This window comes from Hyaena hyaena, unplaced genomic scaffold, assembly GCF_003009895.1.
Source record: "Hyaena hyaena isolate Hyena2069 unplaced genomic scaffold, ASM300989v1 scaffold_785, whole genome shotgun sequence".
Taxonomy (NCBI): Eukaryota; Metazoa; Chordata; class Mammalia; order Carnivora; family Hyaenidae; genus Hyaena; species Hyaena hyaena.
This window is the reverse complement of record NW_024081420.1, coordinates 726,623-753,796: the sequence shown is the minus strand read 5'-3', so window position 1 is coordinate 753,796 and position 27,174 is coordinate 726,623. Positions and strand designations below refer to the sequence as shown.

Genomic DNA, 27,174 nt, shown 5'->3' with positions numbered 1-27,174 from the left:
TGCCCCTTCGCAGATGACATATTCATCTATGTGGGAAATGCCAAGCAATCTAAAAACTCCTAGAATAGATGAGTTCTGCAAAGTTGTAAAATAGAAGATATCATTAAAAAAAGTCAATTGTATTTCTAAATATTAGTAACAAGCCTGTGAACACAAAATACATCATATAAACATACACAATACTTTCATACTTGCTGAGGAGAAAAATCAAAGACCTATGAAACATGGAGACAGATAACCACGTTCATGGATTGGAAGACACAATGTAATAAAGATACTAATTCTCCTCAAGTGGATACATGGGTTTCATGCAACTCCTAGCAAAGTCCCTCTCTTGGAAATCCTTTGTAGATGTACAGAAGATTATTCTAAAATTTATATAAAAAGATAAAGGAATTGGAATAGCTAAAAAATTTTTGGAAAATAATAAAGTAGGAGAAATCGGTCTACCAGACTTCAACACTTACTGTATACTTATAGTAATCAAGACTGTGGTACTGGTAAAAGAACATATAGGTCAATGGAACAGAAAAGAGAACCAAGAAACAGAACATAAATATGCCCAACTGTTTTTTGGCAAAGATACAAAATCAATTCAAGGGAGAAAGACTGCCTTTCCCACAGATGGTACTAGAACAACTGGATACATATGGGGGTAGTGGGGGAGGGGAGAAACTTACACAAAAATTAACTCAAAATGGATCACAGTCTTAAATGTAAAATAGAAAACTCTAAAACATCTACAAGTTTTCTAAAATCTTAGGAGTCAATTTTCAGGATCTATATATAGCTAAGCTAAACTTGACACCAAATGCAAAATCCATAAAGGAAAAAACTGAAAAAGTGGACTTTATCAAAATCAAAAACTTTTGCTCTGTGAAAAACTATGTTAAGAAAACAAAAAGGCAAGCTACAGAGTGGGGAAAAAATTTTTCAAATTTAACAAAACTATCCATCTGACAAAGAACTTGTATCTAGAATATATAAAACAATACTTGAAACTTCAATAATTAAAAAAAATCCAAATAGAAAACGGGCAAAAAACATGAAGAGAGTTTTACCAAAGAGGATGCACAAAGGGCAAGCACATGAAAAGATATTCAATATCATCCAGCCACCAAGAAAATACAAACTATAACACTGGGGCCTCATCACACACCTAACAAAATGGCTAATATTAAAAAGTCAAAAACCAAATGTTGCCAAGAATGAGGAGGGAGGGGCACCCGGTGGCTCAGTGGGTTGAATGTCAGGTTATGATCTCATGGCTCATGAGTTTCAGCTGCTCATAGAGCTATGTGCTGACAGCTCAGAGCCTGGGGTCAGCTTCAGATTCTGCCTCCCTGTCTCTGTCTCTCTAATATAAATAAGCACTTCAAAAAAATGGGGAGTGGGGTGGAGGCAAGGATCACTCAATGTATTAGTCTGCTAGGGCTGTCTGCTGTCACAAAATACCACAGACTGGTGGCTTAAACAACAGAAATTTATTTTTCATAGTTCTGGAGGCTGGAAGTCCAAGATCAAGGTGTCAGCAGGTTTGGTTTCTTCTGAAGCTTTTTTTTTTTTTTTTTTTTTTTGACTCGCCGATGGCCACCTTCTCACTGAATCCTGACATGGTCTTTCCTCTGTGAATGCATATCCCTCAAGGATATGTCCACATTTCTTCTTTTAAGTACACCACTTGGATTGGATTAGGACCCACGCTAAAGGCCTCATTTTAACATAAATTGCCTCTTTAAAGGCCTTATCTCTAAATATAATCACATTGTGAGGTACCAGAGGTGAGGAATTCAACAAATCAATTTTAGAGGGAACAAAATCCAGTCCATAATATTCATACATTGCTAGTGAAAAATAATGGTACAGCCACTGTGGAAAATAGTTTGGCAATTCTTTTTAATGTTTATTTATTTTTGACGTGGGGTGGCGGGGGACAGAGGATCCAAAGCAGGCTCTGTGCTGACAGCAGAGCCCTATATAAGAGGCTCAAACTCATGGACGGTGAGATCATGACCTGAGCTCAAGTCAGACACTTAACTGACTGAGCCATCCAGGTGCCCCTGCAATTTCTTTAAAAACAAGAACAAGAACAAAAAACTAAACATGCAACCACACAAGCCTGCAACTGCACTCCTGATCATTTAGTGTAAAAAAACAAAGACTCACATCCATACAAAAATTTATACAAAAATATTTATAGCAGCTTTAGTCATAACAACCAATAAATAACTCAAAACAATCTGGATGTCCTTCACTAGGTGAACGTTTAAATAAACTGTGACACATCCAGTGTGAAATACTACTCAGCAATTAAAAAGGAACAAACTCTTTCATACAAAGAACTTAAATGAATATCCAGAGGTCTACAAAGAATGAAAAAAAGCCAATCCCAAAAGTTTACACATACTGTAGATTCCATATACATAGCATTCTTGAAATGACAAAACTATAGAAAGGGAGAATAGATTAATAATTGCCAAAAGTAAAAAGAAAAAGGGGCCAGGTGGAAAGGAAGTAGATGTGGCTGCAAAAGAAAAAACAAAAACAAAAAAAACTATAACTTGCTACAGATGGGTGGGAAATTTAACCAAAACTTTTACGCTTTCTGATATTCGAACGCTATGCTCTAAAAATAAACTAGAAGAATAATAATGATCAAATAGCAGGGTATGGAGAAATATTAGTCACCACATGTGGAATGATTAAGGAGGGCCAGGCTCTGTGCTAAGCCAGATTTGTCCTGGCTCCAACACCTATGCTTCCCTTCACCAGACTACACTTGCTTCTTCATGTCACAGAAAGTTAACAACCACAGTGTTCAACATGATCCTGCACATATGTAAATTATAAAATTACCTCTAGGAACATTCTTATTTCTTCAGTACCTGATCTCAGCCAAATATCAAGGAAGCAAGCAATAATTACCTGCTTAAATGATTTACACTAAGATACAAGTGACAGGCTTAAATATTCTATATACAAAAGCAGTTTCACTCAAATGGCATTTAGCCAGAAACTGTATGTTTAAGATAGAATTAAACTATAGTTCAAGTGTTGTCATCTGTTTAATTCAGGTGCCCAAAAGCATCTACTCCCCATTTCTGATCTTGGGAGTTGTAGGTATTTTCAAAGTAAATTGAATGCAAACCCCAAATTACAAAGCAGTAGTAGTAGTTTCCATCTCACCACAACTCAAGCTGTCTGGTTAGCAGCCCATCCTATAGGAAATAACTGGAATAGAGTTCTTATTTTTGAGTAAAGACATTCCAGAACCTGGTGAAAATCTGTAAAATTCCACATTTGTCTTCTCAGCTGCCTCTAAGCTTCCCTTTCCTGTGCCTTTGGAGTTCCTCACCACCCCAGGGCATCCTTCATGCCTCCGGGCCCCAGGAGGCCACTGTCTTCCAGCCTACCCTATCAAAACACAAAAGGACTTAAAAAGGAATGAACTCAGTCTTTTAACAGACTCTTGTTTTATAGTTTAAGGCATCTAGAAGAATGTTATTTTGATTTGGTTTGAGGAGGTAGAACTGTTTAATTTTGCAGAGTCCTCCAGGAGAACTGCTTTCTACAGCTCCATGCCTGGGGGACCTGAGTCAACAGTTCATAGGTTACAGGAGCTCTACTTTGCCCTCTCCACTCTTTCAGCCTGAATTATTCAGAAGCCAAGAATCTCAAATTCTAAGGATCCAGATTCCATTTTCATGGTGTTTACTTCCTTCTCCTGGTTTGATATGCCTTTCTTTCTTTCAGAACTACGGTCATTTTGCACCTCCTCTCCCCCCCACCCCCTATCTGTTCATGCTTCAGAGTTCTTGGAGCCTTGCGCATTTTTAAAAACGCACAACGGGTAATGTAGGGTATGTGCAGTTCATGAGGTGCTAGGTTAAGCTCATTAACTCCCAGATGTGAAACTCAACTAAGGAAAAGAGCAAATGGTCATCACACCCACTATCACCCCTATCCAGTTGCTGTAAGGTAAAATTCAGCACTTTTGAATTTTACACTGTAGTTGGGGGTGAAGGTGGGGGTGTTAGAGGGGGCAGTTAACAGTAACAACCACTGAACAGTACACAATACATGGTATCAGGAAAAAACTACCAACTGGCAATGATTATACATACTGGGGAAGGCAATGGTATGGAAATAGGTCTAAAACTATATGTCAAAATGAATTACAATTATATAGTCAACTAATTACAATATGTTTTAATTTTGGCCTAATTATTATGCAAAGTAAAAACATGAATATACAAAAGATATGTTGCGTTGATTAACTTTCAGTTTTACTTTAATGTAACTGTAACCTTTCCTTCCAACCTTCACCCCTGCCTTCATCTTCCCTCATTGCTGACTCAAATGTAGGATGGTGACAATATCTCTTAAAATGTTTTTAAAAACAGGGCACCTGGGTGGCTCAGTTGGCTAAGCGTCTAACTGTTGATTTTGGCTCAGGTCATGTTATAACAGTTTGTGAGTCTGAGCCTCGCATCTGGCTCTGCACTGATTGCTCAGGGCCTGCTTGGGATTCTCTCTCTCCCCCTCACACTGCCCCTCCCCTACTCATACGCTTGCTTGCTTGCTTGCTTGCTTGCTTGCTTGCTTGCTTGCTTGCTTGGGCACTTGAGCAAACAAGCTCTCTCTTTCACTCTCTCGCTCTCTCTCCCTTTCAAAATAAATAAACATCATTTAAAAAAAACAAAGTGTTTAGGGGAACCTAGGTGGCTCAGTGAGTTAAGTGACCAACTTGATTTCAGCTCAGGTCATGATCTCTTGGCTTTTGACTTTGAGCTTGAGTTGAGCCACAGTTTAGGCTCTGTGCTGACAGTGCGGAGCCTGCTTGGAATTCTCCCTCTCTGCCCCTCCTGGTCTCCTGTTTTCTCTGTGTCTCAAAAAATAAAAATAAAAATAAAAATAAAAAACTTTTAAAAAAACAATTACCAAGACATCTGCTTAGTGCAGAGCCCAAGGGGCTCAAACCCATGACCGCTGGGATTATGAAGCTGAGATCAAGACCTGAGTCAAAATCAAGAGTCATATGCTTAACCAAATGAACCACCCAGGCATCCCGTCATCTTTTTCATTTAAAAAATTTTTTGAATGCTAATTCTGTATTTCAAAATTAAAGGTACAAAAGGACACATTAAAAAGTCCTTCTTTATTCCTGTTTCTCAACTTTTGAGTTCTTGCCTCCACAAAGTCATCCAGTGTCATCAGATTCTTATGTATCTTTCCAGGAATCTTTTATGCATACATGTGCTTTCCCTTCCATTTTACACAAACAGTATTTCTAGGGGCACCTGGGTGGCTCAGTCAGTTGAGTGTCCGACTCCTGATTTTGGCTCAGGTCGTGATCCCAGCCCCACGATGGGTTCTACTCAAAGTCTGGAGGCTGCTTGGGTATCTCTCTCTCCCTCTACCTCATGCCCCTCTTCCCAGTTCATGCTCTCCCTCTCTCTCTAAATAAAAAACAATATTTCTATATCTATGTACATAACTGTTTCTTCCATTCTATATACATATTCTACACCTTTCATTTTTCATTTCTTAGAGGTTTTTTTCATATCAATACACAAAGAGTCGTCTTCTTTTTAAAAAATAAACCTTTTACTTTGGAATAATTTTAGGTTTACAGAAAAGTAGCCAAAAATAGTGCAAAAAGTTCCTATATATACCTTACCTAGTTTCAGTTTCCTCAGATGTTATCATCTTACTATGGTGCATTTGTCAAAATTGAGAAACTGACATCAGTACATTACTGTTAACTAAATTGTAGACTTTATTTGGATATCACCAATTTTTCCATTAATGTCCTTTTTCTATTCCAGGATCTCATCCAGAATACCACACTGCATTTATTTATCTTGTCTCTTTAGTCTTCTCTGACAGCTTCTCAGTCTTTTCTTGACAGTTTCGAGGAGTACTGGTCAGATATACCACAGAATCTCTCTCAACCTGGGTTTATCTAATGTTTCTCTCATGATTAAAATTGGGGGAGGAGGCGCCTGGGTGGCTCAGTTGGTTAAGCGTCCAACTTCGGCTCAGGTCATGATCTCACGGTTCATGGGTTCAAGCCCCGTGTCGGGCTCTGTGCTGACAGCCAGCTCAGAGCCTGGAGCCTGTTTCAGATTCTGTGTCTCCCCCTCTCTCTGATCCTCCCCTGCTCACGCTGTCTCTCTCTCAGAAATAAATAAAACATTAAAAAATTTAAAAAATTAAAATTAAAATTAAAAAATAAATAAAATGGGGGTATGGATTTCTGGAAATAATACACAAAGTTGAGTTGTCCTTCTCAACATGTCATGTGAAGGAGTCCTGGATATATTTACATGACATCACTGGTGATGTTAACCTAGATCCCTTAATCAAGCTAATGTCTGCCAGTTTTGTTCAATGTAAAGTTACTATTTTTCCCTTTCTGTATTTTGCTTTTTGAAGTGAGTCACTGAGTTCAGTCTAACCCAGAACTAAAAGGAGGAATTAAAGAAACTTTCTTTTTAAAAATGAGATACTCTTGGGAGAGGGCCCTGGCTGGCTCTGTGAAGAGTATGCGACTCTTGATCTCAGAGTCACTGAGTTTGAACCCCTATGCTGGGTATAGACATTACAAAAAAAAAATAAAAAAAAACAACTTTATAAAAGTAAAAATAAAAATGTAATACTCCTTAAGATGGATGTACCATATATTTTATTCAACTATTTTTCTATTGATCTGTAATTAGATGGTTTAAAATCAGCTAAGAAAAGAGGCTCGGTGCTACACTACCTGGGTTCAAATCTTGGGTCTACATTATCTATGTGGTCTTGGGTGACTTATACTTGGCCTCTCAGTTTCTTTATCTGTAAAACAGGAGTGTTAATAGCACCTATTTATAGGATTATTGGGAGGATTAAATGAAAAAACATGTAAAGTGCCTAGAACAGTGTCTGACCCTATACCAAGTATAGATAAGTGTTTGCTGTTATTTACTTTTTTATCCTTACAAATACTGCAATGAGTAACTTTGTATATGTTATCTCACAAACAGGGGTGAGGCAAGTTGGTATAAGAGAAATTTCTAGAAATGGTTATTTGCCTTTGTAATTTTGGTAGGTACTGTAGCATTTTGAATATCCATCAAAGATCTATGAGAACAGGGGCGCCTGGGTGGCTTAGTCGGTTAAGCGTCTGACTTTCGCTTAGGTCATGATCTCGCGGTTTGCGGGTTCGAGCCCCGCGTCGGGCTCTGTGCTGACTGCCAGCTCAGAGCCTGGAGCCTGTTTCAGTCTGTGACTCCCTCTCTCTCTGACCCTCCCCTGCTCGCACTGTCTCTCTCTCTCTCTCTCCCCTAGAAATAAAAAAAAAAAAGATCTATGAGAACATCTGTATTTCTATATCCATGTTACCAAATTATTTGACATTTGCCAATCAACTCGTGCCTACTTTTATTATGAATTTGAGCATCTTTCTATTGAGCCATTTAAGAGTTTAGATTTTGGGGGCACCTGGGTGGTTCAGTCAGTTAAGCATCTGATTCTTGATTTTGGCTCTGGTCATGATCTCAATTTCTAAGACTGGGCCCTCCATTGGGCTCTGTGCTGACAGCATAGAGCCTGCTTGGGATTCTCTCTCTCTCTCGTCCTGTCTCTGATTCTCTCTCTCTCTAAAAATAAATAAAATTCAAAAAAAAATGAAATGAAAAGGATGACAGAAACATGAACTAAGGCAAAGCCACTGGAAACAATATAGGGAATTAATTAGAATTTTAGATGATAAAAAAATCTAATCAGGGTGCCTGGATGGCTCAGCCATTTAAGCATCTGCCTCCTGGTTTCAGCTCAGGTCATGATCTCACAGCTTGTGAGATCAAGCCCCAAGTGAACTCTGTGCGACAGCATGAAGGTTGCTTGGGATTCTGTCTCTCCTCTTTGTTTTTTCTTTCTTTAAATGTTTATCTATTTTTGAGAGAGAGACAGAGAATGAGCAGGGGAGAGGCAGAGAAAGAAGGAGACACAGACTCCAAAGCAGGTTCCAGGCTGGAGCTGTCAGCACAGATCCCAATGTGGGACTCGAATCCATACTGTGAGATCATGACCTGACCTGAAGTCAGATGCTTAACAAACTGAGCCACACAGGTGCCCCTCCAACTACTTCTTAATTAGTATCAATCAAAGCTGGCCCACAAAATAAAACCCATTTGTCACATCTGGTCTCCACTATATTAATCTGTTTGCCTTACTACGTTCCTCCATGGATTTCATATATACACACATACATATGTACCAGTATTTTGTTCTGAAAAGGATTAATGAGACTTACAAAAATACACAAACTATAAAAAGTGAATAAATTTTTAAAAAATGCAAAAGAATAAAGAAAATGCCAAAAATGGTGCCAAGAAGGCTAAAAAAATGTACAGCATAAAATCACTATGTCTGCTCTGGAGTGGGCCATATATCTGACTTTGGCTTTCTAGTGGCCTTCACAAAAAGGAAAACCCAGTCCACAGTCCAGGAGATAAGCAGAAAAGTACTCAAAATAAGAACTATTACATGTCTTTAGACAAAACAGTAATTTTTATAAACAAAGAGAACACTATAGAATGAACAAGACATACAAGATACACAACTACCACTTCTTAAAGAGTTGGAATGTTTCTGATAGTGCCCATCAAGAGATACCTATGGTATCTTACCAAAGACCAATGCAGCAAAACTGATTTTACAAAAAGCAAACACAAGCTTTAAGAACTTGTTCTGTCCTTTTACTTAGTTTCTTCTTTCAGTGTCTCCCTAAGTTTAAACTCTTTGAAGACAGGAACCATGTTTTCTAACGCTTACATATAGCTTATGATGCTTTGTACTGTATTCTGCAAAAAGAAGCATTCAATATCAGTGAGAATTTACATAACGCAATTCAAGCCTACTCTGATAAAAATTCTAACTTAAACACAGGAATTCCCACTCCTACCAAACAGAATAAAAATGATAACCGAAGCTTGAAAAGACAGAATTTCTGGGCCTTCTATACTATTAGTCAATCACAATTTAATCTGCGATGTCCCAACAGCATTTTTTTTTTCTTTTTTGCATATCCCTACCACAAAGCTTACAAAAAAGCCAAGTCAATACCATGGACGCTGATCAAATAAAATGAAACTCATAGCAAAAGCTTTGGCAACCCCTATCAAGGAAATACAATATTACTACCTTTCAAGAACATAATCAATAGCTCTTTATAAACCAGCTGACAAAGGCAGGTTCATTTTTTAAATGACTCTGCAAGTCTGCAAGTAAACAATGAATTATAATGCAGATTTCCCCTACTTCTTTCTAAGAACCTGTAGTTTCTGTAAATGCCAAACTGCCCAAGAACCGTTGCTTCCCAGCTCTTCCATACATACACACATACATATACACACACACGTCACTATCAAACAGGCTTATATTTCCCTGTACGACCATACCCCACCCCCTTTCCCCTACCTGGTCAAATTGGAAATGCAATGAAGCCTGATGAATTATTTAGGTAAAACGATTATCAGCAACTCAAGTACTGAATTAAAAAAGTTAAATTACTACTCTTAAGTATGGGCATTAGGATACATTAACCATCCTCTATTTGTATTTCATTAATGGAAATCATTAATAAATCAGTAGTCTCAGCCAACTGTGGCTGAGTTTTCTAATACATTTAGTATTTCAGTTTGCAGTATGCTTATTTGGAATTTGGAATTCCCTGTGCACAGAGGCACACCCTACCATTCCCAAGAGAGGATAACTCTAACAAGTGAAAGAACATTGACAGGCATTGGGGGGCGGGGGGCAGTGTTGCTCCAAATGGATGTCAGAAAACCCTGCACCTTTGTTTCATTAAAATGGGAAATAATCATCTCTCTTTGATAGAATTACTGGGAGAATTAAATGAGGTTAAGATTTGTAAACTACCTACAAAATGCATATAAAACAGATGCTCAACCAGTGTTCATTTTCTTGCTCTTTTTTTTATAGGTGAGGAAACAGAGCTGAGCATGTGACTTGTCCAAAGCCAATGGCTAGTAACTGTAAAACACAGACTGTAACTGTAAAACACAGACTAAAAGTCTAAGGGCCTAAAGTTCCTCCCACTACATCAAGCAGCATTAAAACAGGAGAACCTCACACCTCATGTTTGTCACTGATGGTCATGCAAAGAAAAAGAATTAACATTCTGAACTCCTGGGGCACCTGGGTGACTCAGTTAAACGTCCCACTTCAGCTCACATCACCATCTCGTGGTTTCCTGAGTTCCAGCCCCACATGAGGCTCTACGTCTCTCTGCCTCCACCCCCCCCAAAATAAACTTTTAAGAAAATAAAAATAAACTATCTGAATGCCTATTAGATGCAGAACACTACATTAATCTTTCTGTCCCTTCTCCCAAAATAAACCTTAAAAAATAAAAATAAACAATTTGGACCCCTATTAGATGCTAAACACTATTCCAATGTCTTTCCTAATACCTACCCTATAAAGCTAATGTATTTATCCTATTTTACCGAGAGAAATTCTTAACTTGTCCAAAGTCACAAAGCTAGTAAGTGATAATGCAGGATTAATCCAGGTGTGTTTTACACCACTACTTTTCCCTACTAACCTGCCTCAAAACTGTGCAGGTACTTAAAAATCACTGTCTACCAAAATCAAATTCTAAATAACCTGGAAATTTTTATAGAGCTTTCTAGTTATTAATGGAAACCATCCCTAACTTCACCACTCCCTCTCCTTAAATTTGTTCTTGATAAGCTAAAACAATTTACGGTAACTACAGTGACAAATTTACATTTGTATAACATGTTACAGTTTTTAATGTTATAGATTTGTAAATTTTTATTAGATACAACTACTGAGATTTTTCATAAATTAGCTCACATCTCATTTCAATACTTTCAAGATTCCTATGAGGTAGGGATTATTACTATTTTACAGATAAGAAAACAGAAGTTTGAAGAGGAAGAGAGTAACTAACTTCTCTATGGTTATACAAATAGTAAGCACAGGGCTTTACCCCAGATATCTAAGAGAAAACCACATTCACTCCTGCATCACTGCTTCAGCTAATCATTTGCTTTCCTCAACTTATTCATCCGAGCTGAGGGAAGAGAAGTGTGTGTATGGAAGGATTCTTTTACCAAAAATGTAATAGAAAATATGGGCCAAAACTCGATAGAACAAGAAAAATAGGAAAAGTTAAAAGGTTGTCTCAGATCTCTTCCCTCCCCCCAGGTTATCAGGGAATTTCTAATAAATGCTTAAAGGCAGACATTTTTAAACTATTCCAGAGCACAGGGGAAGAAAAGGAGGGTTTCCCAATTCATTCTTACAAGGTAGCTTAACCCTGACACCAAAACCAGCCAACGACAGCAAACCAAAAAGAAAATAAAAATATTATATTTTTCCTTTGTGACTATAAATGCAAAACTCAATGTATTTAAGTTTAAAAACTAAGGAAAGGTTTAGTACAATCCCATCTGTAGAGGAAAAACCACTGTGAATGTATGTGTATATGTTTGGTATAATACACACACGTACACATAAATCAAAGCTACAGGTGGAATAATAAACCCTAAACGGTTAACAATGGTTACCTAGGACAGGAATGATCTTGGGAGTAAAGGAAGGGACAGGGACAAGAAGTAAAGGGAGATTTTCAGTTTTTACTGAATATACCTACATATTATCTGAATTTTTACAACATGCATCATGTTTTCCATTAAAATATATAAATGAAAAGCACAGCCTAAATACTCATTTGCTGTATCCTCTCTACTTGTTACAATGAAAATGAATTCTTCTATTCACTCACTAGGCATTCACTTATTTAACATTCGGGGGTGGGGGAAGCTCCTATGCATGGGCACTGAGCTTATAAGCACTTGTGCCAGACACCAGGTATTTACAGCCTATTGTTTTTTAAGTAGACTCCACTCCCAGCATGGGGCTTGAACTCAGGACCCCGAGATCAAAAGTCACATGCTCTACCAAGGGAGTCGGCCAGGCACCCTTAGGGCCTATTTTTTAAACCCAGGATGGAATAGTTACTTCCTTCCATAAGATACAGTGCTGACTTTTAAGTCAAGTTTCAATTTTTATCATTTATTATTTTTTAGGTCACATGCCAGGGAAAGAAATATTTTTTTCTGGAATTTATACTGCCTTTATTCTAAAAAAAAGGAGTATCAGATCATTTTTATTAAGTTTTGGAAGGAGGGAGGTAGAAAAATTCATTTGTATTCACAGTGCTGGGACTATGTTGGACAATGGACACGCAAAGATGAATAAATAACATACAACTTCTACCCACCCTTAAGGATCTGTTAAGTTGCATACCTATGTCTGATGGAGTGCCATATAAAAACTGAAATATGTAACTCAGTAATCCTGCACTTCAAGATGAAACTGGCATACTGCTGTGCTCAAAAATAAAAGTTAATTTCAGTTTAACCCAGAAAAATTTTAACATTTATCAAAAATGGAAAATTATTCAATTATTTTAAGATAAAAGGAATATATTAGTGGGAAAACAGAGAACATGGAAGCTGCAGGATAATATAAAACACAAGGTCTCAGGGAAGAGTGGGCTCTAGGATTAGCTATGCCACCAAGAAGCTATTACTAGGTTTACTCTTTCTGACTGTTTCTGTATAGGAAATATGGAAATCATACCTACCTTGGTAGGAGAGGAGAAAACAAAGAATTTATTTTAAAAAGAATAATAAAATCTGGTAGATATGAGGCAGTACAGCCACAACACCTGCTTTTTGTTGTTGGACTTGATTTTTTTTTATTCTATGTTCCCCCACTGTGTCAATGTTTAGCCAAGCAAATTTGCAAACACGATTTAACTTCTGAATGCCTCTTGGGGTGGAAAGAATGCAAGAAGCCGAGTTAGAAGACCTGAGTTTACATTCAAACTCTTCTTCTAACTCTGTAAGGTTAAAAAACAAGCAATTTGTATAACCTCTGCACCTTAGCTTCCTAGAAGTAAAACAGGAATAAACTTATCTTACAGAATCATTTCAAAGACTATATGAGAAAATACATGTGAAAACAAACTTAGAAACCATTATAAAATAGACAGTTCGTCTAAATAAACAAATGGTCAATAAGAACATGAAAAGACACTCAACATCATTAGCCACTAGGGAAACGCAAATGAAATCCACAATGAGACACCATCTCAGACCCACTAGCATGGTTGTCATCAAAAAAGCAACATTAGTCCTGGAGAAAATGGAACCCTCATATTTTGCTGGTGGAAATGTAAAATGGAGAAGCAGCTATGGAAAATAGGCAATTCCTCAATAAGTTCGGAATATGACCCAGCAATACCACACCTAAGTAAGTATACACCCAAGAGAACTGAAAACACATGTCCGCACAAAAACTTGTAAATGAGTGTTCAAAGCAACATTACTCATAACAGCCAGAAAGTAGAAACGACCCAAATGTCCATCAACTGATGAAAGGATAATCAAAATGTGGCACATCCATAGAAGAAACACTACTGAGCCATAAAAAGGAATAAAATAGGCATATGTTGCACAATATGGTTGAACCCTAAAAATATGATGCTAAGTAAAAGACATAAAGGGCCACTTATTTGTAGGACTCATTTTATATCAAATGTCCAGAACAGGCAAATCTCTGGACAGAAAGTGGATCAATATTTGCCAAGTGCAGGAGAGGAGGAGGAAGAGTGATAGCTAATGGTTATAGGGTACGGGGGTTTCTTTTCAGCATGATGAAAATGTTCTTGAATCGGTGATGATGTTTGCACTACCTTGTGAATATACTAAAGCCACTGAATTGTACACATTATAACAGTGAATTGTATCGTATAGGAGCTGTATCTCAATAAAAGAAAACTATCACAGAAATTTAAGTTTCTGCTCCTTGTCATCAGTCAATATTCTACTTTTCTCAAGAGGCTGTTCCTGTAGCTTGTCACAGCTATGAAAGCTCTTTGAAGTTAGATGTTATACAGATGAATGGTATTTTTAGTAAAGTAAAACTACTAATCATTCCAGAGAAACTTTCCACGGATTATAACAATTTGGTATAATTTTATTTCTTCAAAAGAAAAGTCCTGGGGCGCCTGGGTGGCTTAGTCGGTTAAGCGTCCGACTTTCGCTTAGGTCATGATCTCGCGGTTCGTGGGTTCTAGCCCCGCTTCGGGCTCTGTGCTGACTGCCAGCTCAGAGCCTGGAGCCTGTTTCAGTCTGTGACTCCCTCTCTCTCTGACCCTCCCCTGCTCACGCTGTGTGTGTGTGTGTCTCTCTCTCCTAGAAATAAAATTAAAAAAAAAAAAGAAGTCCTTATTAATAGCAAGTTTGGAGTAGAAAAGAGCCTCGAAGAGTCTTTACAGAGTACACTGAAAAAAACCCAAATAGGTCAGAATGTAACATGCTTTCCTGCTTTTTAAATAAGTGGACATTTAGTTTTCAGATATGCCCCTGCACATCCATCAACTAAAACCCAAGTAGATGGAACTTTGCAGCGCCTACCACACCGTTCATGTTCTGCTTCCCTGCCACTCTGCTAAATCCATCAATTACTCCTTCCCATTATTCTTCTCAGGGGTTAAAATGCTTAGCAAACTCTTTATACGCAATCAACTCATTCCCTAACATTGGGGAATTTATAGAATTAGGCCCCATTTTCAAGGTTAAATTTAGTCTATCTTGCTTGAATAAATACACAGCAAAATGACTTCCTGGAGTTTGGGATAGAAAAACAATCTATAGAGCTGTGTAATGCTTTCTAAGTCATTGGAAATTTTTTCATGTATTGGGTCATGGGGCAAAGACAGTCACCAACTTTTGTCCAGAAAAAGTATTATGTATAAAAGCTTCCTGGTTTCCAGAACAAAGAGGCATTTTATTGCTCAAAGCCAAAGCGAGATATTTTCCTTCCCTTTAGTATTGTTATACTAAAATAGCAATACCAACAAAACCAGCTAGGTAACGGCATGACCAAGGTATGTGAACAAAGATAAATTGTTCTTTATTATGTATTCTTCCTTGGGGGGGGAGGGTTAGAAAAAAGTTCTTTACACATAAGAAAATAAGCCAAAATTAAGCCAAAGAAAACCATGTGGATTAATATTTTCCAAAATGGGCGGATTTTGAGTGGCAATTTTAATTTGAGAGTTTGCCAACCTATGCCAGGATGTGTTGTGGGTATATTTGGCACGGACAAAATGTGCAGCAAGAAGTGACCTGTCAAACAGCTGCTGGAGAGTTGCTCCCTCAGAGAGCACTTCCAACTTCTGGGGTAATGTCTGTGTAGGAAAGAAAGATGTCAAAGCACCAAGAAAACCACTTGCTGTCACAGCAGCAGCAAGTCCAAACCGTGCATCCCAGGGCGAAAGCCCACCCGCAACTTCACGAGCCGGTCAGACTGCGGCTCCTTTCTACTATCAGTCTACCTAGCATATAAAAAATAAATACATAACCAGAGATCCTTGCTAACCCTCTCTTCCTTCTCTTTGTGACTCCTCCAAAGGCTGGAGGGATGTTCACATCCTGCAGGCCCAGGGAAAGCCAAGCCCCACGCGGCAACACAGGCATCCAGGAGCCTCACCGCAGCCCGGGGACCTCGGGCGGGGGTCCCCCACCCACCGGGCAAGACTGGTCACCGGCCACACAAAGAAGCCGGCCGCAGAAGCCCGGCGCGGAGCTCGCCCCGGGGCCGGGCGCCGCCGCGTGCGGTGCCCGCACGCCAGGAGAACCAGACCCGCCGGAAAATGAAGATTAACGCCCAAACCTGTTGCACGATGCGTGTCCCTTTCACCCAGAAATGAACAAGAGCGCTCGGGGAGGGTGGGGAGGCGAGAGCGGCCCGGGCAGTGCGGGCCGAGGCCGCACCCGGCAGGCGGCACGGAGGCAGAGGCCGCCCGCGGGGCTCCCACCTCGGGCGCTTTGTCTGCGGTGGCGGTGGCGGGGCGCCGGCGCCCCTCCCTCAGCCCTCAGCCGAGCGGCTCCACAGCCCCGCGGCCCGCGCCCGGGAAGAAAGCCGGGCCCGCCGCCCCCGCCTCCTCCACCCGCCCGCGCTCGCCGCCCGGCCGCCGGGCCTGCGCGCTCCTCCCGCCAGGGCCGCCCGGGCCGCGCGGCGGCCACACTCACCTGGCTGGCGCTGGCGCTCGCGCGGGCGGCCGGCTGCTCCGGGGTTGGTGGGGAGGACGCGGGGACGCGAGCAAGGCGCGGGCGGAGGCGGAGGACGAGGCGGGAGGAAGGCGGGATGGGGGCGGAGCGGGCCTGGACGGCGGCGGCGGCGGCGACTCCAGCCACTCGCGGCAAACCGTGTCCCGGCCCCTCCGTGCGTCAGGCAAGGGGCGGCGGCGCGGGCGGCCTGGCGACCTCCCCGCAGCCGCGGCCCGACCCGCGTCCGCGCGACCCCGCGCGCGCGCGATTAGCGGCGGCGCAGCGACCCCGCCCGGCGCGGGAAGGGGGCGGGGCGGGCAGTCCCACTGGGGCTGCGGTGGGGGTGGGGGGAGGAAAACGCCGCCGACGCACCCCCGGCTGATCCCGAGAGGCTGGCCACGCGCGGAGCTCCCCGCTGCCCAGCCCTCTGTGGTGTGGGTAACGAAGGGAGCACTGGAGCTAGAGTCAGGAAGCGCGGTCTTAAGAAAAGACCCCGCTACTTGACGGCTTACAAACCGTTTGTTTTCTCTGTCCTCATCCTGACATATGTAGGTTTGAGTATATGGTCTCCAAGATTTTCGATATTCTAACCTCCACAGTCTGAAGAATGAAGGCAGCCGGGGGGTGGGGGGGAGGGTATGGGTCGTAGCGAGGAAAGGCTGGATTCAGGGCTTTTGTTTTTCTTTGGGGATATTTTTCCGTTAGACGATCGAAAATTTATGCACAAGTGTCCCTCAAATCCTACTTCCCCATCTTCACCCACCCTAGTTATTTTTCTCCGAATGTACTGACTTTGGAGTCCTCGTCCTTCTAACTTTATTGCGCAAATCATTTTTATGTCATTTCCTGAATTCAGTTTCAAAAGAGTCATCAGCCAATATACACAAGCTCAGGACAACCAGATGGTCCCAATCTCAGGCCTTCCGTATTACTTACTACCACTCACTTCAGTATCACCTCATTCAACTGATAAAACCTCGCCATTCCAACAACTAGGCAGTCAAATTTCTCTCCACTCAAGTTCTCTGATCAAAATCCCGTAGATGAATTCTTCCTCTTAATTCTGTGACTAATAATCTGTCTCCACTCTTTCAACCTCTTTGCCACTCTTTAGGTCAAGCCTTCCTAATTTCACTTCTGCTTCTGTTCCAAATGACTGACAGAGAATGCTCCAAAACCACAGAGCCTTCCTGTTTAAAATTCTTCGGAGGCTCTCCACCTGGACAATTGGGTTCAAGCTAATTACCATGGCACACAAGGCGGTTTACCATCTGATCCCTAGAAGGCTTCAGCTCCAATTCTGAGTCCCACCACATTTCACACACAGATGCAACAGGTTCTGTCTGAGTATCTTGGTGTATTTTCCCCCATCTGAAATCCATCCCTCATTTAACAGGTGAACTCCTACTTTCCTTCAAGATAATAAATGCATCATTACTCTTTGGAATCTTCCCTGACATCACCTCTTTTCTACACACCCACATGCTCACCCTATATACACTCATACTGAATTAAATACTCTCTCCTTTATACCTTCATGGAACCTTTTAGGTATTCTCTATGATTATCCTTAGTACTTTTTTTTCCCATTGCTTTGCTTGGTGGTCTTTTGCTGCTACACTGAGTTCCTTAAAAAGATGGAGATTTTTGTCTAGTTCATTTTTGGTTCCCAGATATACAAAGTGCTCAGCACTAAGAAGTTTTCTTTAAATATTTACTGATGGTCGAGGCATTCCTTCCAGCAGATGGGTGTTGAGCATCTCTTAATCAGGAGGGAAATATAGTACAGTCCAAGGTCCCTGCCTTGCTTAACCTTCCACAGTATTCTATTCTTCCATTACTAAGTGGCATTCTCTGCTTATCATTTAAAGTTTATTAATTATTTCTGAGAGAGAGTAGGAGAGAGGGAGTGTGTGGAAGAGGGCCAGAGGGAGGAGAGAGAGAATCCCAAGCAGGCTCTGCACGGTCAGCATGGAGCCCAATGCGGGGCTTGAACTCACGAACCTGTGAAATCATGCCCTGAGCAGAAATCAAGAGATGCCTAACCAACTGAGCCACCCAGGCGCCCTTCTCTGCTACATGTAAAATCCTGAGAGCACCTGGGTGGCTCAGTCAGTTAAGTGTCTGACGTCAGCTCAGGTATAACATCAGAGTTGATGAGTTCCAGCCCCACACTGAGCTCTGCACTGATAGCCTGGAGCCTGCTTAGGATCCTGTCTCCCTCTCTTTCTGTCCCTCCCGCACCTACTCAGACTTGTGCTTGCCCACACTCTCTCTCTCCCAAAAATAGATATTAAATAAAGGTTTTTTTAAAACCCCCTCCTACCACCACCCACATTCTTTGCTTGTTTTAATAAAGCAAGAGCATGCCAAACAATCCATTACAATAATTCCCAAACATCCCTGCCCTTCCTCTTTCCATACCCTCTAGTTCCACACTGTATTAGATAAGGGGTAAATTGCTCTAACAGAAAAAGAAAAAAGAAAAAATTAAGTCGTAAATCTAGAGAATGAATTTTGGGTGCTGTATTTTCCATTAACTACTGAATTAATGAACATAGCTCAATCTCTGAAAATCACTAAGCCTCACTTATGGAGTTCCTTTGGCTCTATGATTAGACTTCATTTTTGATATTTTGTGATGCAGGTAAGCATATCCTTCTTTATACAGCATATGTGTAACTTGGGAGACTACCAGGTCCTTGTAAAGTAGCTGTCCAGCATATGTGCTAACTCCAGGTGGTAGGGAACCACTCACTACTTTACAACAATATTCATCTTTGAACAATCCTTCTAGTCCTTCCATTGAAGTGAAATATGTCTCCTTATAGATTTTTAGGTAGGTATGGTATTGGGAGGAAATACCACTAGATTTAAGTTCTAAAGCAGGGTGGTCAGATCCCTGTTCTATGACTTCCTAGCTGTATGAACTTGGACTAGCACAAAACAACTATGAGTGTGAGTTTGTTCAACTCTAAAAGGAGAAAATAAGAATACCTTAAACCATTATTATAAATATGAATCCAATATGTATTAAAGGACCCAGTGAATCTGAGTCTAGTACTGTGTATTGAGTACAGAACAGCCCCATTGCCCTTCCATACGTAGCCTTTTAAACATTTAAAGTCAGCAACCATAGCATATGCCTTCTCATACTACGCTTCACTCACATGTACCCTTCATCTCCTCCATACACTTTCATCTGATCATCTGATCATACCCTAATGCCTCTTAAAATGTGGCATCTAGAGCTGAGTCCAAAAATCCAGGTATGAAGAGAGAAATAGTAAAGTACAATTTACTGCATTTTTTAGTTCAAAATTGAGTTTGATATCACAATAACATTTTTCTACCACCTCATTCTGTCCATAAACATCATGTTTTTGCCGAGTAAAAACAAAAGTATCCCCAAATATTTTGAAAGTCTTTAACACATTCATAGCTATAAAACCAAGTCTCCTTCAGCCTGTATTTGTGCAATTTGTTTTTGAAGACTGACTGCAGCTCTTTGCATTTATTCCTCTTAAACATCACTTTGGAAGTTTTGTACCAGGAGCCCCTGCCAAATAGAAATCAGTGAAATGAGAATAACATTTAAAAAAAACATTCAGCGGGGGGGGGGGGGGGGGGGGGGGGGGGGGAAATCCCAAAGGCACTTTAGCAACAAATTCCTAAATTCCTAATTTCTCCCCTGCAACTTTCCTTGGGCTTTTTATTAAAAGCCACATTTAAATGTCATCTAAAATTAAATAACTTTTCACACTCATCTTGTTTTATTTTTATAATAAGGGAACGTTGAAAACACCTTTTCTGTGCAATATGTTTCCCACACATTGTTCCCTGGAACTTCTGAAGAACTCACTCTGAGGTAAGGCAGACCAAGGTGTTGATAAAGCCATTTTGCTGAAGCTGGTAGGATTAGGTAATTCGCTGAACAGTCACTCTTCACCAAAATTGGTTTCTAGAAGAAACTGTCCCACCCACAGCCCAGACTGAAGGGGAGGCCCCAGGCAGTACTATTGTCTGTGTAATCCTTGAGTCACTGCTCATTACCGTGACCTATGAACAGCCAGGTCACACCCATTTAAAGGTGACCTGGGGGTGAATAAAAACTCAATCCAAAAAAGCTGGTCCAATCAGACATCAATTGGGGAAAGCTATATCCAAAAAGAAATACAGAGGGTGCCCATTGGTAGGTGAGAAGGGCTCTGCCAGAAAAATGTCAGCCCAGTGACTAAGCAGAAAACATCCATCCGTTACACATTCAATTCTTCTTTTCAACAAATATTTATTAAGCGTCTCTGGTTTAGGTGCCAGGGATACAGTATGGACAAAATACAGAAACATTTTGCCTCATGGATCCTGCATTCTAGTGGATGGGGCAGGTGAAAAACACAACAAATACACAAAATCAAAGAGTATATTAGAAGGTGATAAGTGTTAGATAAAACTTTTGCAGGAAAGGGGACTAGAAAGTGTAAGGGGTAGGGTACAATGTTTAATAATAGAATAGGAAAGGCCTCACGGGAAAGGTTGTATTGAGCTAAGTCTTGAAGCAGATAAAGCACTGTGCATCCCTCTGTTAGGAAGCTTGGTTATTCAACTTCTCTGTTGTTCCTGGGAAGCCTGATATCCAGGGCTGAGATTTCAGTTTTTCTAATTTGCATATGTATTCTTTACAAACCAAAGGAACAAGACCCAAATTCCAACCCTATTCCCTGAGGGTGCATTTTTGACTTTCTGTATCTTGCCATCCAAAATTGCCTAACACACCACAGTCACAAAGCTATGAGATGGTGGTGTTGAAACTGTAGCCCTGGGGGGCTATTCTTCCTGCTGCCGCCCTCACCTTTAGGGGCAAAGCAAAATGAAAATTTAACATTGCAAAATCAATATATGAAAGATTGCCAAAGTATTCTATTTATTATTTTATATATATTTTTTAAAGGTCTTTTTCAGGGTGTCTGTGTAGCTCAGTCAATTAAGTGTCTGACTCCAGCTCAGGTCATGATCTCAGGGTTGGTGGGTTCAGCCCCACATCGGGCTCTGTGCTGATAGACAGATCAGAGCCTGGAGCCGGCTTCAGATTCTGTCTCTCTCTGTCCCTTCCCTACTTGCTCTCTCGCTCTCTCGCTCACTCTCAAAAATAAATAAACATTAAAAAATTAATGTCTTTTTCATCACATCACTAATATTTTTAATGTTTATTTATTTAGAGAGAGATCGAGTGTGCACAAGTATGCACCCATGGAGGAGAGGTAGAGAGAGAGAAGGAGAGAATCCCTAGCAGACTCCCGGCTGTCAGTGCAGAGCCCAAGGCGGGGCTCCATCTCAAACCATAAGATCACAACCTGAGCTGAAATCAGGAATCGGAAGCTCAACTGACTAAGCCACCTAGGCACCCCTACAGTATTCTATTTTAAAGTATAAAGGGATATAGCATTTGTTTTAGGAATTTACAGTAAATATAGTATTGAATTTTTAGGAGGAATATTTAATAATTTAGTTAAAAATTGAGTATTTAGTTTATCAGTTTTTACATTTGATACTGTAATTCCAAGTTGAAAATTTCTCTCTTTTTCACTAAGGAGGTTAAAAAAGACCTACTTTCGGGGGTGTCTGGGTGGCCCAGTCGGTTGAGCATCTGACTTTGGCTCAGGTCATGATCTCACGGTTCTTGAGTTCAAGCCCTGCATCAGGCTTGCTGCTGTCAGAACTGAGCCTGTTTCGGATCCTCTGTCCCCTTTTCACTGCCCCTACTTTGCATACCCTCTCTCTCTCAAAAATAACTATTAAAAAAATAAAACCAAAAACCTGTTTTTGGTTTTGTTTTTAACATACTTTCATGGTCCTGAAGTTATATAACTAACATTTTTAAGGGTTTTTGGTGGTGGTGGTGGTTTTGGGTTTTGTCTGTTTGTTTGTTTTGGCTGCCTAGTTAGCCAATGTATTTGGAGTCCTTCATACAAAAGAACTTTTTCCAAGGCCCACATAATTTTCATTCACTTGTTTCAGGTAGGTTTTTTCCCCCTTAGTCACACATTTACAAAATGTTTTTGTTAAACAGGCCAAAGGAAAGAGTGAAAAGCACTGCTTGATTTTTTTTTTTGTAAAATCAACAAAAGCTTTTCCTAACAAAACTGTCTTCTCTTTCTAGTTGTCGAATCATAGAGCCTTTTGTTTTTATTTTTTATTTAAAATTTTTTTTTAATGTTTATTTATTTTTGAGAGAGGGAGAGAGACAGAATGTGAGTAGGGGAGGGGTAGAGAGAGAGAGGGAGACATAGAATCTGAAGCGGCTCCAGGCTCTGAGCTGTCAGCATGTCTCACAGACCGTGAGATCATGACCTAAGCCGGAGTCGAATGCACAACCAACTGAGCCACCCAGGTGCCCCCAGTCATAGAGTTTTAAACCTGGAAGACAAGTGACCTATTCAAACATCTTCATTTTCCTGTGACCAGCAGAAGCTGAGCAACATACCTGAATCTAGAGTTAGTTAACAAAACAGGCAAGACTAGAATCTAGGTTTCCTGATCTAAATTAGTTAATAGAAGCTGAAAGTACTTGAATATTTGCAGGATCATCCACATGTGTGTAGAGGTGGTACATGATGTAGGCATAACACAACCTTATCTCTTAAACATCAGTAGTGCTTTAAAACTACTAGAAATAATAGAAAATGAAATAAAACTTCAGACTAAGTGAAAGTCCTAATTTCAGCAATTTATTGTCACTCTTAATACAAGCTTTGTAATAGAGATTAACAAAGAAGGGCAACTTAAAAGCAAATGGTTTTAAATGCCTCTGGCAATATGCAATACATTACATAATAGAATACAGCAAACTTACTATGCCATTTTTAAAATTGTGTATAATAAATTTTCTTCCAATAAGTACCATTAAACGGCAATATATTATACGCTCAAATAGGTGTTCCTGAGTCAGAACTCTTTGGTTGCAAGTACTCAAAGCCAATTTCGACTGGATTGGGATGAAGACATGATGGATTTTCTGGAATAATACTGTGAATTTTCTGGAATAATAGTGAGGTAGCTCAAGCACACTAGAGAAATAATTGCATTTTGGGGTGTTACGGTAGGCAGTCAGTTAGACTGTAATAGGATATCTGGATGCCAGTAAAGAGGAAGTCATGGCCAGCTATTTGGAAAGTCAGAGATATGTGCTGGAAACATTCCACAAGAAGCCAGATCAAATCAGACAGGCCCAAGATGGTGGGCACCCTGACAGGAAACCCCCGAGCCCATAAGGAAGAAAAGGTGAGAAACCTTGCTTCCAAGAAATCCTGGCCCCAAGTAATGAGTATTCCACCTCTTAATTAACAACCATCAGTAAAAGATCCTTACAGGGCTTGCAGTCACATCTCTCTCTCTCTCTCTCTCTCTCTCTCTCTCTCTCTCTCGCCAGCTCTCACATCTCCAGAGTGTACTTTTGCTTTCATAAACTTCCTTACTTGTGTAGCTCATCAGCTGCATTGTGTATCTGTCCTTGAATTCTTCCTCAAGACATGACCAAGAGCCTTCCACAATATCTTTGGGATGGGCTGAGTTGAGGCCTCAGGGCCTGGGGTTTCCTCAGTTAACCCAGCAACATGGGGACCTCAGAGACCAGAGCAGAGACCAAAGCAAATTCAGCATCTTTCTCAGCCGCCTCTGTCAAACCAGTTTCTCTGTGACTTGCTTTCGTTCTGTCCTGCAGCGTAGTCCGTGTTTTAGACCACGCAGAGAAGAGCCCTAGATAGCTCTGGGTGCACATCCCTCAGCTTAGGGGTAGTTCATGTAGGAAAATATCAGGAGTGGCTGATATTTTGTGTCACAGGAATGTTCAAACACTGTGAATGGTAGAACAAAATTGGCCTATGGGGTAGAGGGCTGTGTGTCATAAGTGGAACTTCCCTTCATGAGAGGAAATCTCCTAAGGAGATAGAAACATTACCAGGAAAAGGGGAGATAGCGGTACCAGGCCAATCAAAAACAATAGGTATTCAGTGCAAAATGTGTGCTTCTCTAAACCTCACACTGGAAAGATGATGTTTATGAAAGTTTTTATTACTCAAATATTAAAATTGTAATGTAAATCATTTCTAGTCTCATTATTTTATATTAAAGACCTATACTCAGGTACCCTTTATCTGGTTTGTGGATGCTTCTTTAAAACCCTAGCCTAGAAAAATCCTTTAATGTATTCATGATTATGGTAGAGAAATACAATTTTGCTTGATCAGGGCATTTTTACTTATCCTCTGTATTATTATTAGCCTAAAAAATTTAGAGTGAAAAATAGTTTATTCAAAGCTGATGAGGTAAAAGCACTTGATTGTCAAATTCAATCAACATAGTGAAAGTCAGGTCTCATTTACAGAGTATTAGTTAAGTTAGAGAGAAAGTTCTTTAGTTTCTGTTACATGGTATTTCAGTATGGGGCTAGGTCCTAGCTATTAGTAAGACAGAAAAGAATGTTAAAAACAAGCTTGCTCCAAGTCATAAGGTTTACTGTTTTTCTAATGTGTTCCAGTCATCAGCTTGAATACAAAGGTCAAGAACATTTACCTCAGACACTACCAAAAAAAAAAAAAAAAAAAAAAAAGAAAAAAAAAAAAAAAAAAAAAAAAAAAAAAAAAAAAAAAATACAGGCCAATATGATCAAGCAACATATTCTGCTCTCAACTCAAAATCTGAGGCCAGAGACTAAAGTATTCCTTCCTTGATTCAATTTTTTAGTGNTAGTGAAAGTCAGGTCTCATTTACAGAGTATTAGTTAAGTTAGAGAGAAAGTTCTTTAGTTTCTGTTACATGGTATTTCAGTATGGGGCTAGGTCCGGAGTATTAGTAAGGCAGAAAAGAGGGTTAAAAACAAGCTTGCTCCGAGTCATGAGGGTTACTGTTATTCTAATGTGACAATGTAATAAGCTTAAAAACAAAGAAAAAAAAAAATAAAAAAAGACACTACCAAAAAAAAAAAAAAAAAAAAAAAGGAAAGAAAGAAAGAAAGAAAGAAAAAGGAAAGAAAGAAAACTACAGGCCAATATGATCAAGCAACATATTCTGCTCTCAACTCAAAATCTGAGGCCAGAGACTAAAGTATTCCTTCCTTGATTCAATTTTTTAGTGGCCAGAAATGGCTCTTTTCTTGATCTACATTAAAAAAAAAATTCCTATGTTCTTGAACAAAACAGGGACAAACCACATTTAAAAATAATCTCCACCCATTGTCAGGCTCTTTCTACTCTGCCACTGTCTCCAGCTGCTCTGGAGAGGTGTGTGAAGCCTGTCCATGACTCCAGCAGCTGAGTGGCAGCTCAGGAGAAATCCCATTGCATAAAGTCAGAGGAGGCACTAACAACACAAAAGCAAAGAATTGACTGGGTTGTAGGATAAAGTGGAAAATGGGAAGAATTGCCTTTTGTATCAGTCCAACTTTTCCTCTCCTTCTGAATAAAACATTATTATAAACAAAGAGCCTTTAAACCATTTCTTTCTTCTTTAAATTGGCAATTTGACAATTACAGATTGTGTCATCCTGGGTTAGAGCCACTTCTTAGGGTGTGGAGTTACTTGATTCCGGCACTGTGGGATCAGTGTACTGAAAACATGTGACACAAGCTAGGTCCGTGGCTCACGGATAATATCTGAGATTTAGGGAAAAAGGAAAAAGAAAGGCTTGTTTGTCTTAAGAATCTTGAAGAAAAAGGGCCCTAGTTGATCCCTTTATTCCAAAACCTTAACTTTTGAATAAAAATTAAGCAAATAAACCAAGAAATATATTCTACTGTCATTCCTAAAGGTGGAAAAAATTATAGTCTAGACTTTCCAATTAAATGATGGCAAATTTGAGACAAGAGCTGTAGCTGCTGCTCCATTTCCCTCCTGAAAAACAATCCTGGATGTCATATCTGTACAGAAATTGTGCCTAGAAACTTTGAGGAAGAGCATGCTACTCTGGAACCATGTTTGGAAATTGTGTTCCTGGTTATATCCAATTGTGTCATTTTTGTATCCTATGACCAACTTTTAAGCATTTTACTCAGAAAACACAGTGGGAGTGAACAGAAACATGGGAACAGGCGTTTAATGATTAATTTGTTCATGAAACAAGAATGTGGTGCTGGCACTGCTTTAGGGACCTGGGGACAATGGTGAGGACACCGTGAGTTTGCTTTTGGTCTGACTGGGAGACAGGAAACCAACCAAACACTCAAAGCAACAGAATATGTACTAGAGTTTTCATTAAATTCTACACAAAATGCTACCAAGACCTAGAAGAGTCACTGCCAAGGCTTCTGGTGAGGGTTTCTGGGGGCTTTGATGCTTGGCCCGAGTCTAGTAGAATGAGCACTGTCTAGGCTGGGAGAAGGGAGAAGTCACAAGAGTGTATAAAGTGACTGTGAGGCTCTAAAAAACATGCTACTTGTAGGAGAATTTCGAGTATTGTTGCTGTATATGCATGAGCAGGGAGAGGATATTTAAGGGATGGAAATGTGAGCCAGGCATGGAAAATTCAATAGCCTGCAAGGCCAGGCAGGTAATGTAAATGATTGAAGAAGGCCAGCAGGTCTAGGTGCAAATGCATTTGCTGTGAGTGCCTGAGCAGATGGCTCACTACAGGACACAAAACCTCTAAAAATAGTGCATGGAATTATACTTACCTCCCCAAACGTGAGAGATTGCCTCTTCCCCATAACCTTGCCAAGATGAGTACTTGAGTAATATTTTTCATTGGTTAAACAAATATTAAGTGCTTAATATTATGAGGTATTTGTGTTAAGAATTGAGGATATAGCAGTGAATAAAACAAAAATTCCTGTTCTCATGAAACTTACATTCCAGTGAAGGGGACAAAGGCACAATAAAGTAGTAAAAGGTGCAGCTGTCAGATAAATGCTATGGAGAAAGAAAAGGGGGGACAACTTACAGTGAATGGAAGATAGTTTGGATTTTATCTTTTGTTTGTTGTCTATTTTTGAGAGACGGAGAGCGAGCATGGGAGGGGCAG

General features: G+C 40.2%; 1 protein-coding gene across 1 annotated transcript in view; it reads right to left on the bottom strand.

Annotated features, from left to right (window-relative positions):
- SESTD1 (SEC14 and spectrin domain containing 1) overlaps positions 1–16,274 on the bottom strand; it is a 143,723-nt gene extending 127,449 nt beyond the window's left edge. The window contains exon 1 of the mRNA XM_039219064.1: positions 16,146–16,274. The gene's annotated coding sequence lies outside the window, so the exon portion shown is untranslated. The remainder of the gene's footprint in view (positions 1–16,145) is intronic.
- Positions 16,275–27,174: the final 10,900 nt, after the last annotated feature.